Source organism: Onychomys torridus, unplaced genomic scaffold (genome assembly GCF_903995425.1).
Source record: "Onychomys torridus unplaced genomic scaffold, mOncTor1.1, whole genome shotgun sequence".
Taxonomy (NCBI): Eukaryota; Metazoa; Chordata; class Mammalia; order Rodentia; family Cricetidae; genus Onychomys; species Onychomys torridus.
Window position 1 is genome coordinate 45721 of NW_023411834.1, and position 15277 is coordinate 60997.

The following is a 15277-nucleotide window of genomic DNA, read 5'->3' on the forward strand; positions in this document are numbered from 1 at the left end:
TGAGATGGAGTCATGCTTTGGATTGATTTGTATCTCCAGCTCCAGAAGTAACCAAGGTTGAAATTAAACTAGTGATCTTCCTGGATTCAACAAGAGAATTATAGTCTCCATGTCACAGCTATGTCTTCTCTGATGCTTTATAGACATTTACAGACCTTGGCAATGGCTATTGAATGTTTAGTGAATCTATAGTTGTTGTTTCCCACCCTGTCAGGCTCTGTTCCCTAGAGAGTCTGAGCTTGCTGCTCTCCTGCATCCTTCCCCCAATATCCCATACTAGCTGCAGCCAACAATTAAAGTCAGCAAGTCAAAGTGTCCATTTCACAGATTCCCTCAATTGTTCCAGCCAAAATCAGTAGGTGAATGTTTGAGGCTATGTACAAAGATGTGAGGACTATGGTGCCTGCCTGGCCCTTCCCATGCTCTACTGTAGGTGTTCTTATAGAGTTCCCCCACTTAGAGGCTTTAAAGGCTCTGATGGACTGGATGTGCTCATTACACAGAAGGTTCATCCTAGGTAAGCAAAACCCACTAGATTGGAGGATGGTACTGAGTGTGCAGAGAAGGAACAATGAGGAAAAGACAGGATTCAGCCAAAGTTGTATCAGAGGCTTCTGAAAAGACCATCTTAGAGGACTGTAGAGCCTTATGCCCTTTCTCAGCCACTTGGGAAAATAATGGCAATTGTGGAGGACACAGTACAGTATACACATTCTGCAGATACAATTGGAATGTGGCTGGGATTAAGAGGACTAGAATGGAGGGAAGTGAGAAAGGGATGCAGATGCCTATCTGGCATAGATGTCTATTGACTGAATGAGACACCCTGGTCTTGAGCCTTGGCGTAGGAAAATATCAGATTTGAAAAGGAAATGTCATCAGTAGTATAAGGTGGAGAAGCATACTTCATGATGTGAATTGTCTTATCTTCTGAGAATTCTACCCATTTCGCCCACAGTGGGTAGAAACTCTGAGTGCTTGATTTGAACAATATGTACCAGGATTTCTGGAATATATGTGTTGGAACCCATGAAAGAGACTGCTCATCACTTGTCATGAGGAAGAAACAGCCAGTAAAGTTCTGATCTTACTGTGGGGTGAAATACGTCATTTGACAGTGTTAATGGATATCAGACTCATTGAGGGCAGTTTCAGTGAGTGTGCCACTTATTTGCTGCAGTGGGCTCAGCAGAGAAAAGGCTCTGTTTGTCTGTGCCACAGGAAGCTGCATAGGAGGGTATCACCCCTCTGCAGTGTCATAGAGATCTTCAAATTTTTAGATCTAGAGTGTTTTGTTTTGGAGCTGCAGCTTTGTAGGTGGAGGCTGTAAGACAAGAGACGTTGTGGACTTTACCTCTGAAAGATGAGAAATCTTCAAAAGCCCATGCAGGAATAATCAGGAAAACCATCAGTTTTGCTGTTTTTGCAGAGCAGTTAGAGGAACTGATAAACAGACTGCTTTCTCAGTTCTCCAAAATCTCCATGTACTTTTGTTGCCTGTCCTGGATCACACTCTGTAAACCAGGATGGCTTCAAACTCACAGAGTTCCTTCTGGCTTTGCCTCCCAAGTGCTGAGCTTAAGGCATGTGTCACCACCACAGGCTCTGAGGCTTATTCTAATGATAGTGTTCAGAATGATCTGTATCTAATGAATTCAGTTGCCAATATCCTCTTGTCTTCATATTTCCACTTGTCTGGGTCTTCATCTGTTGTTGATCACCTGTCTTTGGAGCTGAAACAAACAAAACACATACAACACCTTTGAGAATCTCTATCAGGTAGAATTGCTGCCTGTGTCTTTGTCATGTCTAGACTTCAATCTTTGGAAGGAGAACACTAACCATAGTTTGTCTTCTGACTTCTATGTGTGTATCATGGCGTGCTCACATGAATGTACACTGAAAAACAATTAAAACCTTTATTACATTTAAGAAAATAATCTGAATTAAGCAACTATAGAAATAGTTCAGTGATTAACAATACTTGCTTTTATTTCAGAGGACCAAAGTGGGATTCCCACTCAACAACAATCTGTACTTCCAGGGTCAGATGATGCAATGCCTTCTTCCTGCCGACATGGGCATCAAGCTCCTTTTGGTGCAGAGATGTTGCATACATAACGAATACACTCATATACTTAACATAAATTAAATGAAACTTTAAAAGAAATCTGCACTTTGGGAAACAAATTTTATCATGTGAAGTTAACATACAAAGACAGATTTCATTATGGTACTTTCACACACATGTATAATATACACAGACTGTTCTTATTCATTGACACCCCACATCATTCTCTCAGAATGATTTCTCTTCTTCCACAATGCTGATAGCTTCATTTCACAGTCCTAAAGTGGTTTTCCCTCATACACACATGCAAATTTCCAAATTTGGATGTTACCCCTCCTCTCCTGTTGTTTGCCTCAGCTCCTACGATTTTTTTTTATATCCTCCAGAGTATGTGATTACTTGACTCCATCTGAAACATAGTATACTTCCTAAATAAACTGAGGCAGGCTGACAGTTCCTACCTGTCCTCCCATTGCCTTCTCCTCCATGCTTGTCTATAATACCCTGGTAAGTTTAATACTCCTTTTTTTTTACCCTTTTAAAGGCAGACATATATAAAGAATGTGGGCTACAGAGATAACTTAGTGAGTTGCATTCTATCCTGAACCAAAGGAGACCATGCCTTCAGAAAACAAAGACTGGAAAATTTAAGTAAACAAAAGGTTATCAATAATGTCTCATAAGCTCACACCAGTAGTTACAGACGAGCAGGAGAACTTGTCTGCAGAGTGAGTGAAAGTCCATTCTGGGCTCCATAGTAAGTACTATAGTTAAAAGAGAGAAAACTTTTTATGGTGTAGGCCTATGATGGCTGTATCTCAATTTCTGAGGCATGTGGATAAAAAGTGTTCAGCCAGGTGGGGCTATATACTGACTTTTAGAGCATTCTCAAACAACCAAATTACATCAATCAACTAACCAAGTAGCTTATGAACTACTTAAAATGACCTGGTTTCAAAGAACAGTGATTGTTTTTGAGGAGGGATATGACTATAGAGATCTTACATTAAAGTACCCAGATATTATTCCCCTGAACATAAATGTTGGGATGTGCTTTAGATGGTGGAAGGCTTCTCTAGCATACATGAAGCCTGGGTTGTATCTCACAACACCACAAGTGGTACACATTGGTTCACATCTGCAATCCCACTACTCACAAGAGGGAGATGGAGAGCCAAGAATTCAAGGGAATTATAATTTTCTTTGCTGAACTAATAAAAGCCAGGCTCTAAAAATTCCGAAAATGTAAACAAAACAATATGTTCATCTTTGTTAACGTTGAAGTCCAAGGCTCTTCTTGGCACTTCAACAGTATCAAGTTACTAAATTTATGTTTTTAATATAATTCAATCATTTGTAATTTTTGTTTTCAAGCAGCACTTGGAGTTTCATGGGACAATGATGAACCTTGCATAGTGGATGCTGCTGAATGGCTCCTAACACTGACATTTAGTAGAAGGGAGTCACTGAGAACCACAGATGATGAGTTCTTTGTGAACGGCCTGATTTTCCAGGTCTTCCTGACTCCCTACTTTGGACACTGGGCAATAATGCTCTGTATTCTTTATTAAGAAATGGTTTCAGTGTGTTGCATAAAACAGACTCATAGTTTTATGTAGCACGAATCTTAAAAGTTCTGATTAATAAAAACAAACCCATGCCAGGTATTGAGGTGAATGCTGAATGATCTGAGAAGCAGAGCAAGACACAGCCACCTCACCTTGCCAATTCCTCAGCTGATCCTGTTTCCTCAGACTGGAAGTTTCTGAGTCCTCATCCAATAAATCTCAGTTGAACTGTTGCTGAAAGCCTAAAAGCTTAACCAGGCTCTAGTTCCTGGTCCTCATGCCTTAAACACCTTTCTGCTTTCTGCTATCACTTCCCGAGATTAAAGGTGTGTCACCATGCCTGTATGTTACAAGTGTTGCTCTGAACTCACAAAGATCCATGGGGATCTCTGCCTCTGGAATGCTAGGTTAAAGGGGTGTGCTAGCATTGCCTAACCTCTATGTTTAATATTATGGCTGTTCTGTTCTCTGACCCCAGACAAGTTATGAGGTGGCATAATATTTTTTTGCTGTAAACACTCTGTTTTAAATTATTATTATGTGTTTTAATTTTATACATTCGGGAGAGTACAATATCACATTTCCACTTTTTTGTCAAAAATTTAAATAGCTTATAAGTAATACAAGATAAACTATATCCAATTAGTATATACAATATATACAGTCCAGAATTAAATTAGCAATGTCTAGTCCATTAATATTTGACAGATTCAGACAAAAAAACTTCATTATATATATATATATGTATATATATATTGACAATGTCCAGTCCCATAACATTTGATAAACTAAGCCAAAAAATTGCATTACTTATTCCTTTTAAAACAAATATTATCTGTTTAAAAGCAGATTCAATAATTGACCTTTTTGTCTTATCATATCAATATTCTATCTTTTTTCTTTTCACAATAGATTCAATAATCTACCTTTTGTCATTTTTATATCTTCCTCTTTTTCATTTTAAAGTAGATTCAACAGTCTACCTATTTATCTTATTATTTCAATATTGTTTTTATCTCAGAGTAGATTCAATGTTCTACCTCATATCTATATTCTCTTTCTTTGTTCTTCTTTATTTTAAACAAAATCCTTGAATCTATTCTCCTTGTTCAGCTTTTTTCCTGATCATTAAAACTTAATAGCTAGTAACCAATCATCATAAACCATGACAATTATCCCTAAGTCATTGAACGACCAACAAAACTACCCACTCCACCTCTTGGGAATGTGGGTTTTGTTTTCTTAATATTGCTTCCTAATTTCTTCTGGGGAAGTCATCTTGAGGAAATCATGAAAAGAAATTTTTTGGGGGTTAATTGTCAAGTCCTGGGAGATTTACATGTATCATTTGTTCAGACTCTCCATAGTGGTAAAGTGCAGGTCTGTCTCATGTAATTGCTTGAGTATTCATGAATTTGAATCATCTCAGGAAGCCATCTTGAAATTATGCTGAGCAGTTTGTAGTCCAAAGTCTGTCTTTCCATGGTATCAATCAGCTTAATGTTTTTACTATATTCCATGTGGAATCATTGTTGTGGAGTCCCATCATCCTTTTGAAGATTTCAAATTTTCTATTAGTCATGGTCATGGTTCCCTACAGACTTTTTTGAGGGGGAGAGTGAGTGAATTCTGAATGATCAGAGAAACAGAACAAGCTACAGCCACCTCACCTTTCCAGTTCCTCAGCTGATCCTGAATTCTAAGACTGGAAGCTTTTTTTTTCTTTTTGTTTTTTATTCTTGGTTTTACAGATCAAGCTAAACAACTATCTCACTTATCCATAGGGCCTAGTCCAGTACCATGGGGGGCTTCTCAGCTATTGGTCCACAGTCCATGCTTTTCCACTAGTTTGGCTAATTGTCTCTGTATTTTTTCCTGTCATGGTTTCAATATCCCTTGCTCATAGAATCCCTCCCCTCTCACATTGATTGGACTCCTGGAGCTCCACCTGTGACCTGGGCCATGAATCTGCTTCCATTAGTCACTAAATGAGGGTTCTATGATGACAGTTAGGGAATTCAGCCATCTGATCACTAGAGTAGGCCAGCTCAGGCACCCTCTTGACTACTGCAAGTAGTCTATGATGGAGTCATCCTTGTGCATTCCTGGGAACCTCCCTAGCACTTTGCTTCTCCCTATTCCCATGGTGTCTTCATTTATCATGGTATCTCTTTCCTTGTTCTCCCACTCTGTTCCCATTACAGCTTCAACCTCACACTCCCCTAAGCTCTCATCCCCTGTCCCTTGCCCTCAAATTACCCCCAGTTTGCTTATGTAGCTCTCATCCATTTCTCCATCACTGGGCAATCCATGCATCCTTCCTTGGGTCTTCCTTACTAGATAGCCTCCCTGGAGCTTTGGGTTGTCTGCAGCAAGCCAGCACTTGTTTCCAGAGGCTAAAACTCTGCTCAAGAGCTAACTAAACACTGGGGCTTTGCAGGCCAACTCACCCAGAAAGAGGGCCTTCTGACTCCTTGGTAAATGAGGCTTCAGGAGTCAGAACCACTCTACAATTGCTTTGGACCATGAGCTTCTGAACTGGATTTTTTTTTTAACAAATACAAACTTATAGTTCATTTTGAGTTTTTTAAAAATAAATATACTTTTCATTAAAGAAAAAGACCTTTGATTTGTAATTTCCACATTGGGAAGAAAGGGAAGAAAATGGAGAATTTTGAAAAACTGAATCCCAAAAAGATGGGGAGTGGATGTATACCCTTAAAGTTCTCACTTCCACAAAACCCAGGTCCACTCAAATGCTGCCTGGCCACCAATGGAGGTTCATAGGCATGTTCCCAGGAGGAGGCTATGCCTTCCTTTCCCACTTCAGCACAAAGGAATACAGATTTACCTGAAGTCATACAAAGCAACAAAATACGTTAAAAATTCATGTTATACTTATAATAAAATATTCTTAATCTTTTTATTGTTCTTTACTCACTTTCTTCCAAAGAAAATAAAGTGTAGGGATAGGCTGGTGGAATGAAGTTGACACCCTCGCTTATACATGGTTGTTGCTTTTTTTTTTGTTTTGATACAGGGTTTCTCTTTGTAGTTTTGTACCTTTCCTGGAACTTGATTTGTAGACCAGGCTGGCTTCGAACTCTCAGAGATCCACCTGGCTCTGCCTCCTGAGTGCTGGATTTGAAGGTGTGCACAATCCACTGCCCAGTGCTTACTTTATATATTCTTGATATCAGCCCTCTGTCAGATGTGGTGTTGGTGAAGATCTTTTCCCATTCTGTAGTCTGTCACTTTGTCTTGTTGACTGTGTTCTTTCCTCTACAAAAGCTTCTCCAGTTTCAAGAGATCCCATTTATTAATTGTTTCTCTCAGTGTCTGCATTATTGGTATTATATTTAGGAAGTGATATCCTATGCCAATGCGTTCAAAAGTACTTCCAACTTTGTCTTCTGTCAGGTTCAGGGTAACTGGATTTATGTTGAGGTCTTTGATCCATTTGGACTTAAGCAGGGACACTTTGCTCAGCCTAGGAGGAGGAGACTGGACCTGCCTGGACAGAATCTACCAGGTTGAACTGAATCTTCAGGGGAGTCCTTGCCTTGGAGGACATGGGAATAGGGGGTGGGCTGAGGAGGGTGGGTAGGAGGAGGGAGGATAGGGGAATCTGTGACTGATAGGTTAATTTAAATTAAATTATAAAATTAAAAAAAAATAAAAGAGAAAAATGCTTGTTGCTTTTTTTTCCTTTTAAAGTTTTATTAAAAACCATTCCTTATTCTTTAAGTAAACAACAGTATACAAAGAAAATATATATTGTGAAATACCCAGAGATATGTTTGTTTGTTCCCTTGAGGAAAACTATGTTCATCCTAGGAGGAGGGGAAGAAAAATAGGAAGTAGTCACTGGAGTCTTTCTTATTTATTTATTTTTTGTGGTTGTTATTGTTTTCAGAAAAGCCCTCAGATTCCAGGGAGACTCTAAATCATAGTCCTCAAATGCAGGACATACAGTTCCTTAACAGACAGCCCAGGGGACAGCAAATGGCAGAATTTCTGAATCCATTCACTCAGTTCTTCTCTCCTACCAAGAGTCTCTTCCAAGTGGGGACTGGCAAGTCACTCATTCACAGATAAGATGATGTCATCTTCCAAATCAGAGTTGTCTGAACTGTCCTCTACCAGGATCACTTCCACTTCCTCCTCTGCATCAGAGTCTTCATCTTCCCCCTCCTCTTCATCCTCTGGAAGGCTTGTAAGCTCCTCAACAGAGGGAGAGAATTCACTGTCTCCACCTTCTCCTGTTATCTCACTGTTGTTAGCATCCTCTCATTCTGCCTCCAGCCACTAGTCAGTGTCAAGTTCCTCTACATCATCAATGTCATCACCATCATAATCATCATCATCTTCCTCATCCTCTTCCTCTTCCTCCCGTTCTTCCTATTTTGAATACTCCACTTCATCGTCTTCCTCTGCCAGATGCTGTATGCCTATTTCATAGAGCCTGCATACTGTGTCCATGTTCAGGGCATCCATACTCTCTTGCTTCTCAATGACAGTAAGAACACAATCTTTGGTGTCTATACACAGGTTTAACATTAGTAGTTGCTATGGGGTTCATAGTCCATTGCATTATATGTTCATCAAGGTCATGCAACCAACTTCAAAGTCTTAGCATTGCCCCTTTGTGCCTACTGCATCCCTTGTAACACTGGAGGCTCACAGTGATGTTTTCTTACTAATCACTCCTAGTTGCTTCATTGTATTTGCTCTGGTGATGGGGACACCTTTGCACTGACATGTGATTGGTGGAAAGTCATTTAAAAGTTTTCTCAACCCCCTACGTAGATGGTGTTATGGATCTAGAGTTGATCTGGAAATCACTCCTGTAGTGGACAAGGAGACCTGGGAATAATAAACCTATAACTCAGGGCCCAGAGTCTCATGTCAACACAGGATAGACTTAGCCATTAAGCCCAGCACATGTTATTCTGTCATCACACAGCATGCAGATGACAATTATTTTCATGTCACCACATGGATAATTACAAAGAAGATTTACATGTGTGGGGGACTTGACTAAATTGCTGTGATTAGAATTGAGATTTGAATTGCGTAAAAAGAATTGGAGATTGTTTACTACTGGGTACATAAGAGCCTGTTGTACACTCCTCCTTGTAAAAATCAAATCACTTTTACAAGATCCCAAAGGTTATCCCTCATTAAGTTGGAATACTTTTCCTTATTAATTCATTCTTTCCTTTATTCATTTATTTGTTGCTTCCTTTTATCTTGCAGTTTCTTTCTATCCTTTATAAAAATTTGTGGATTCCCGTGGGAGGCAGAAATAAAATAAACATTACATGCAGACAGGATAAGTATCAAGAAAATTGACTAATGAGGTGGAGAGGAAGATGGGGTGCAGGGAGACATTTGAACAAAATGTTACAGTAAATTGCAATAAGCCCATGGAATTCAAATCCACACCAGTTTGTGTGTGGCCCCCTTTTCTTTTGGTGGTTTTTAATTATACACAGAGTGTTTTAAATTGCAGTAATCAAACATGTTTGTTAACCCAATGTTGGAATGCTTCATTGCATGATGCCTTGGTTGTGGTGAGGATACCCACTTATGTGCCCATGCCTGTTAAGGTACAAGAAGGAGAATTGCTGATGCTGCTAAGTAGACATAAAAGAGATTTTGGTATTACAGCGGCCATTGTAACTGCTATTGCCCTTTCTGCCACTGCCGCTGGTGTTGCTGCAGCATCTCTTGCCACCTCTGTCCCTACAGCAAAAGCTTTAAATAAGCTGACGGGGAATACAGCTCAAGCCCTCAGCACTCAGACAGCTATTAATGGGCAGCTGCACCGTGGCATAGTCCTAATCAATCAGCGAGTTGATCTACTTCAAGAACAGGTAGATACATTGCAACAAGTTGTCACAGCAGCCTGCATAGTCCCTATGAGTGGCCTCTGCTTGACAACGGTCCAATATGAGAATTTTAGTAGAGCAGCTAACTATTCTAAACAATTGAGTGCTCATTTAACAGGAACTTGGACAGCTGAATTTGATAACCTAACCAGCATACTGCGACGAGAGATCATCCTGGTTAATTCTACTCAGGTGCACCTGGCCACCGTGGATGAGATGCTGTCTTGGCTGCGGTCTTCTATTAGCTTCCTGAAGGAGTGGGCGGGAATGGGATTGCTTTTAGCCTGCTGTTTGGGAGGGAGCGTGTTTTGCCTGTGGTTGATCTGCCATATGCGAGCACGTGCTCAGAGGGACAAGGTCTATATGACTCAAGCTCTAGCTGCCTTAGAGAATGGCTCCTCTCCCGCCATATGGCTAGCAGCCCTTAAGAATGCCTAACCCACTTTACACAGCCCTTGCACCCCTAGGACTAAGTAGTCCATTGCACTCGGGAGGGTGTGTGAGAGATTTGTCTAAGCATAGCCTTTGTACCCCTGGGGCATTGGCCCATTGCACATGGGAAGGTATGCTTTTGACTTTGCTGTTCTACCATCCTCAATTGGTTCACACATCATGAGGTGGGGACCTGATTGGATGATCTAGTACAGTGCTGGCATTCTATTAATAAAGAAGGGGGAGATGTTAGCAGCCGCCAACCGCCATTCCGAGATGGCGCTGGCCCCGAATCGCCAGTTCATAAATAACTCCATATAAGGCAATTACAGAGCTCTGTGGCTGATTTACACTGCACCTGCGCGAGTGTTGATATCATGACCTTGTGTCCCCAAACCTATCCCGTGGCTCCCCGTGCTTGAATTCTGGCGGAATCCAATCACAGAGTAACCCATTCCCTTGGTTTCCAATATAAACAGCTGCTCTTTTGTTCTTGGGGCCCCTCATCTCCAGCTCTCCCTTAATCAAGAGGCGCTCCAGTAAAGTGTGATCTGAGAAGAATCCTCAAGTGGTGGTCATTCTTCCTAGCTGGTCGAGGAGCTTGCCGCAAACATGAGTGAAATTGGATAAAAAAAAACTCTTCATTAACTTTGAAAAATTTAAATGAGCTTGATATTATATCATACCTTAATATTTTAATAATTCAACAATAAGAAATAATAATGAATCATCTTGAATTTCTTCCTGAGAAAATAGTGAAATATGGCTACAAACATAGAGGAAGCACTTCCAAAATATAAAGTGTGGAAAAAAAGGAATTTTATTGCTATTGCTCTTAGTTATCAACCAGAACTTGATGGAAAGACTCCACACGTACTGGGCATGGGGCATAAGAAATCTAGTTCATATTAATGAAGCAGCTTCACCCCTGCTGCATGGCTTTCATAGCACCTGAGATGCATGCAGAATGTTGGAGGAAGAAAGTCACTGTGGTGTCTCTTCTTGGTTATCAACTTGTTGTGGGATATTTGTATACTGTGTGAGGATGCATTGCAGTGATTTGTGTAATAAATGTTGATCAACCTATAGCTATGCAGGAGGTATATGTGGGGTTTCTGGGGAGAGAAAGGAAGAGGAGAAGGATCCAGGAGTGGGGGAGATGCTAGTTAGACATGGTGGGAGTTGGCTATAGAGAATGAAAGACAAGTAAAAAGCCACATGGTTTTAAAATTAGATTAATAAAAGCTGGTTTATTTCAGTTATAAGAACTAGTAGGACAAGCCTAAGACAAGGCCCTGCTTTCATAAGTAGTAATAAATAAGTTTCTTTGTCCAAATTTGTGAGCTGGTAGCGGAAAGAAATTTCTGACTACATCAACTTGACTTTATCTAGAAGGAACTACAATGCAGAGATGTAGCATGAATCTTAAATGTACTTATTAATAAAATAAAATCTGAGGCCAGTTATTTGGGTGAATGCTGGAAGAGCAAAGAAGCAGAACAAGCCACAATTGCCTCACTTTGCCAGTTCTTCACCTGATCTGTTTTCCTAAGACTGGAAGCCTCTGAGTCCTTATCCAAATGAACCTCAGCTGAACTGCTTCTGGAAAGCCTGAATGATTAAGAAGCCTAGTTCCTGGTTTTCATGCCCTATATACCTTTCTGCTTTCTTCACTCACTTTCTGGGATTAAAGGCTCAATTTCTGGAATTAAAGGTTTGGGTCACCATGCCTGGCTGTTTCCAGGTGGACTTGAACTCCCAGAGGTCCAGACACATATCTGCCTCTGGATGCTAGGATGAAAGGTGTGAGTGCTACCATTTTCTAGCCTCTGTATCTACTGGCTGTTCTGTTCTCTGAACACAGATAAGTTTATTAGGGTACACAATATTTGGGGGAACACAATACCTCCACACAGAGATGGAGTGCACACTCATGAGACATTGTCTGCTTGGATTGAAGTGGGTGTATTCTCTTCTATCCCAGACAAAGGAGATCGAAAAACACACACTTTTGTTACATTGCTTATGCGAATGAATGTCAGAGGAAGAAGTAGTTATTATTTCTCAGAAGCACTCAATTATCTAGAACCATGAAGAATTTATCAGTTATACTCAAGTGTTGAAGGTTGAACAGTGGCTAACATGATGATTCTGTTATGCTGTGACTCTGGGGAATGTGTGAGGACACCAGCCCAGGATTTTAAAAGGAACATGGAACAGGATTGTATTTGCCCTTGAACTATGAAGAAATATCCCTTACTTCTTTTCTGTCAGCAATACAACCTTCCATTCTCTTCTGTCAGCAAGGAACGTAGAGGAGATGGACCAGGCTCAGAGGCACACAGGGACTGGCTCTGATAAACAGCTCTGTGGATGGAGTATCCAACAGAGTGTGGGCTTGGAATTGCCATTTACCTCCCTCTGTTTCTGTTTTCACACACATGGCTGATTCTGAAGTTGTTAAAAGTTTCCTGTTTTGTGGAGAGATTTGGAAAATGAGACATCTGGTAGAGGTGTTTGAAGCACAACACAGAAAAAAGTGAGACTGAAGAAATCTTGTCTCTGTTGAGAGGGGGAGAGGCATGTATCTTATTTGGGGAAAACATGATGTTTGATAGACATGATATGAAGATGTCATCAGGGAAAGAATTAAAATGGTTTGGCCAAGAATGAGGAGGATTTTGTTGTCTCATTTTTCTTTCCCTTTCAATGTTTTTGTGTTTTCTTGATTTGGAACAGGTAATCTTTTGGCCTGCTCAGCTCAGACACTCACTCAGTCGTTGAGAATGACCTCAACTCCAATCCTGTGGATTCTTTCTCCCCTTGCTGTGTGCAGGTCTAGGCCTTCCTCACTCCTTTAAGGATCCTTTGTGTTTGTTTTGTTTTGTTTCATGTGAGAGATTTTCTCTCTATTCATCCCTTGCTGTGCTAGAACTTGCTAGTGGTCCAAGCTGTCCTCAGATTTCAGAGATCCACTATTCCCTTGTCAAATCTTTATTTGGGATTAATGGTGTGTGTCCAGAATAAAGGTGTGTGCTGTGCTTGAAGTCCATTAAATTTCTCCATGCATTTTAATTGCGAGGTTGATTTATGTCTACTTTAATACATATACATGGAGAGAATTGTGATACAGAGGCATTTAATAAAATTTCACATTTTCAATGGTCAACATATGAATGGGTGCTCAACCTTAAATGAATACTTAAACTTGAGGAGATAAATGCATATGTACCACAAATGACATAAAAATCCCACCACAGAATCAACAAGAATATATATATATATATATATATATATATATATATATAGAGAGAGAGAGAGAGAGAGAGAGAGAGAGAGAGATGCGTTTCTGCGTGAAGTCCTAAATGTTTATGCTCATCATATATATTAAACAATTTAGAAAATGCCATGCCTTAAATTATGATGGTAGAGGAGCTGAGGGAAGGGATAAGTAACACTAAAGATGCTTGGGAAACACACACACACACATACATATATACATAACACACACATATGTATATATATATGTATATATATATATATATATACACACACACACATATATATATATCCAATTGAACACACACACATACAGGATTGTATATTGTATATATACAGAGGATGATGCTCATTTCAGAACCCATAGGCTACCATCTAAAAAGCCACATGTAAGCTGACTACAACTTCCTTGTTGATCAGAGTGTCCAGGAGAACCCCCAAAACTATAAATATATTGCCATTGCTTTTGGTTACCCAGAAGAACTTGATGATGAGATCTTGCTGAACATACCACACACTTTAGGAATGTGACATGAGAAATCATATTCATATTGACCTAGCAGCTTTACCTGTGCAGTGTGACTTTCATAGCACCAAAGATACATGCACTGTGCTGGAGGAAGAAAGTCACCAATAGACCTACCCAACAGTGAACACTATGAACTACATTAATGATTGGCATACAAAACCAATGACATGGGTATTGGTGACAAAATTATTATTGGGATTACCAGCAACATTTGGGTTGGATTTAGGGTGTCCTCCCTAGGAAACTTGGTGCTGCATATCTTGCCAGAATTCCATGATTGAGGATATACAGATTCCATGGATGAAATTTCTGCTATTACTTCGCTAAATGGACATAGGGTCTAACAATCCTCTACAATCATTTATCTTTACCTCTAGATTATTAATAAGTTTAGGCAGGACATTCCAACTAGAGAGGAAGGAGAAAGGCAGAGTTGAGGAGACACATCTATCCAGTGCCAGTAGAAGCAAGATGTAAAGTACTAGTAAGCAACAAGCCACATGGAAATATATAGATTTACATAGATGGCTTAATTCAAGATGTAAGAGCTAGCTAGCAGGAAACCTGAGTAATTAGGCCATTTACTATAAAAATAATATAAGCGTCTGTTTATTTGAGTTTCACAGGCAGCAGGCTTGTGCAGGACCAGAGAAATATCAAACTACATGTGACACGCTCAAAGATTTAGTAAAAATACTTTATTTAAAAACTATACCAATATTCAGTATGTGCACACAAACATGCAGGTGTACACTAAGATTAACTGAAAGGAAGTTCAGAGTAAAATAACCCTAAATAAGAGGCCATAGATTCTCTATCCATATAAATTAATTCATGTGTAGTGGGGGTACAGCATAGTTCAAAATGATGAGTGACATTTGCACAGTGAAATTAATCTATCTTTCAGAAAATGTGGCTGGTAGAGAGGGAGACAAAGATTTTCTACTGAACCTCCTTCCTTCAAAGCTATTCATTCAGTAGTTCTTCAGAGTTTAAAATTATCTGTAAGGATGTCTGGACATTAGAAAAGCCTCTCAACTTGTCCTTTTGAAAAGATCATGCAGATACCATAGCAGGCTGCTCAGTCTTCTCTCAGAGTTCAGGCCTCAAGATCAGCTTCCTGAGAGAGAGCAAGCAATTTCTGGGAGGGCCATGAACAAAAGACAATTAATCACTGATGCCCCTGACAGCAGAACTGGGAGATAGGACACACCAAGCCTGTACCACTGAGCCAGCCCCTATAGAATGTACTTGCTAGGCAAGCCAGTCTCCACAGCATACCAAGGACATAACCTGTTTTTTGTCCAGGCCTGCCCCTAAGTGGATAACTATACCTCAAAGTAAACCTAGCCAATTAAATTGTCCTAAAATGATTGCCACTGTCATAAAAAATCCTGAGTCTATTCCTATGTCATCTGAAGATCCCCAAACCCCCTTGCTTTACTCCCTATGAAAACCCTGCCCCATTGCTGCTCGGGGTTTCTCCTGCTCCATTGCATCAGAC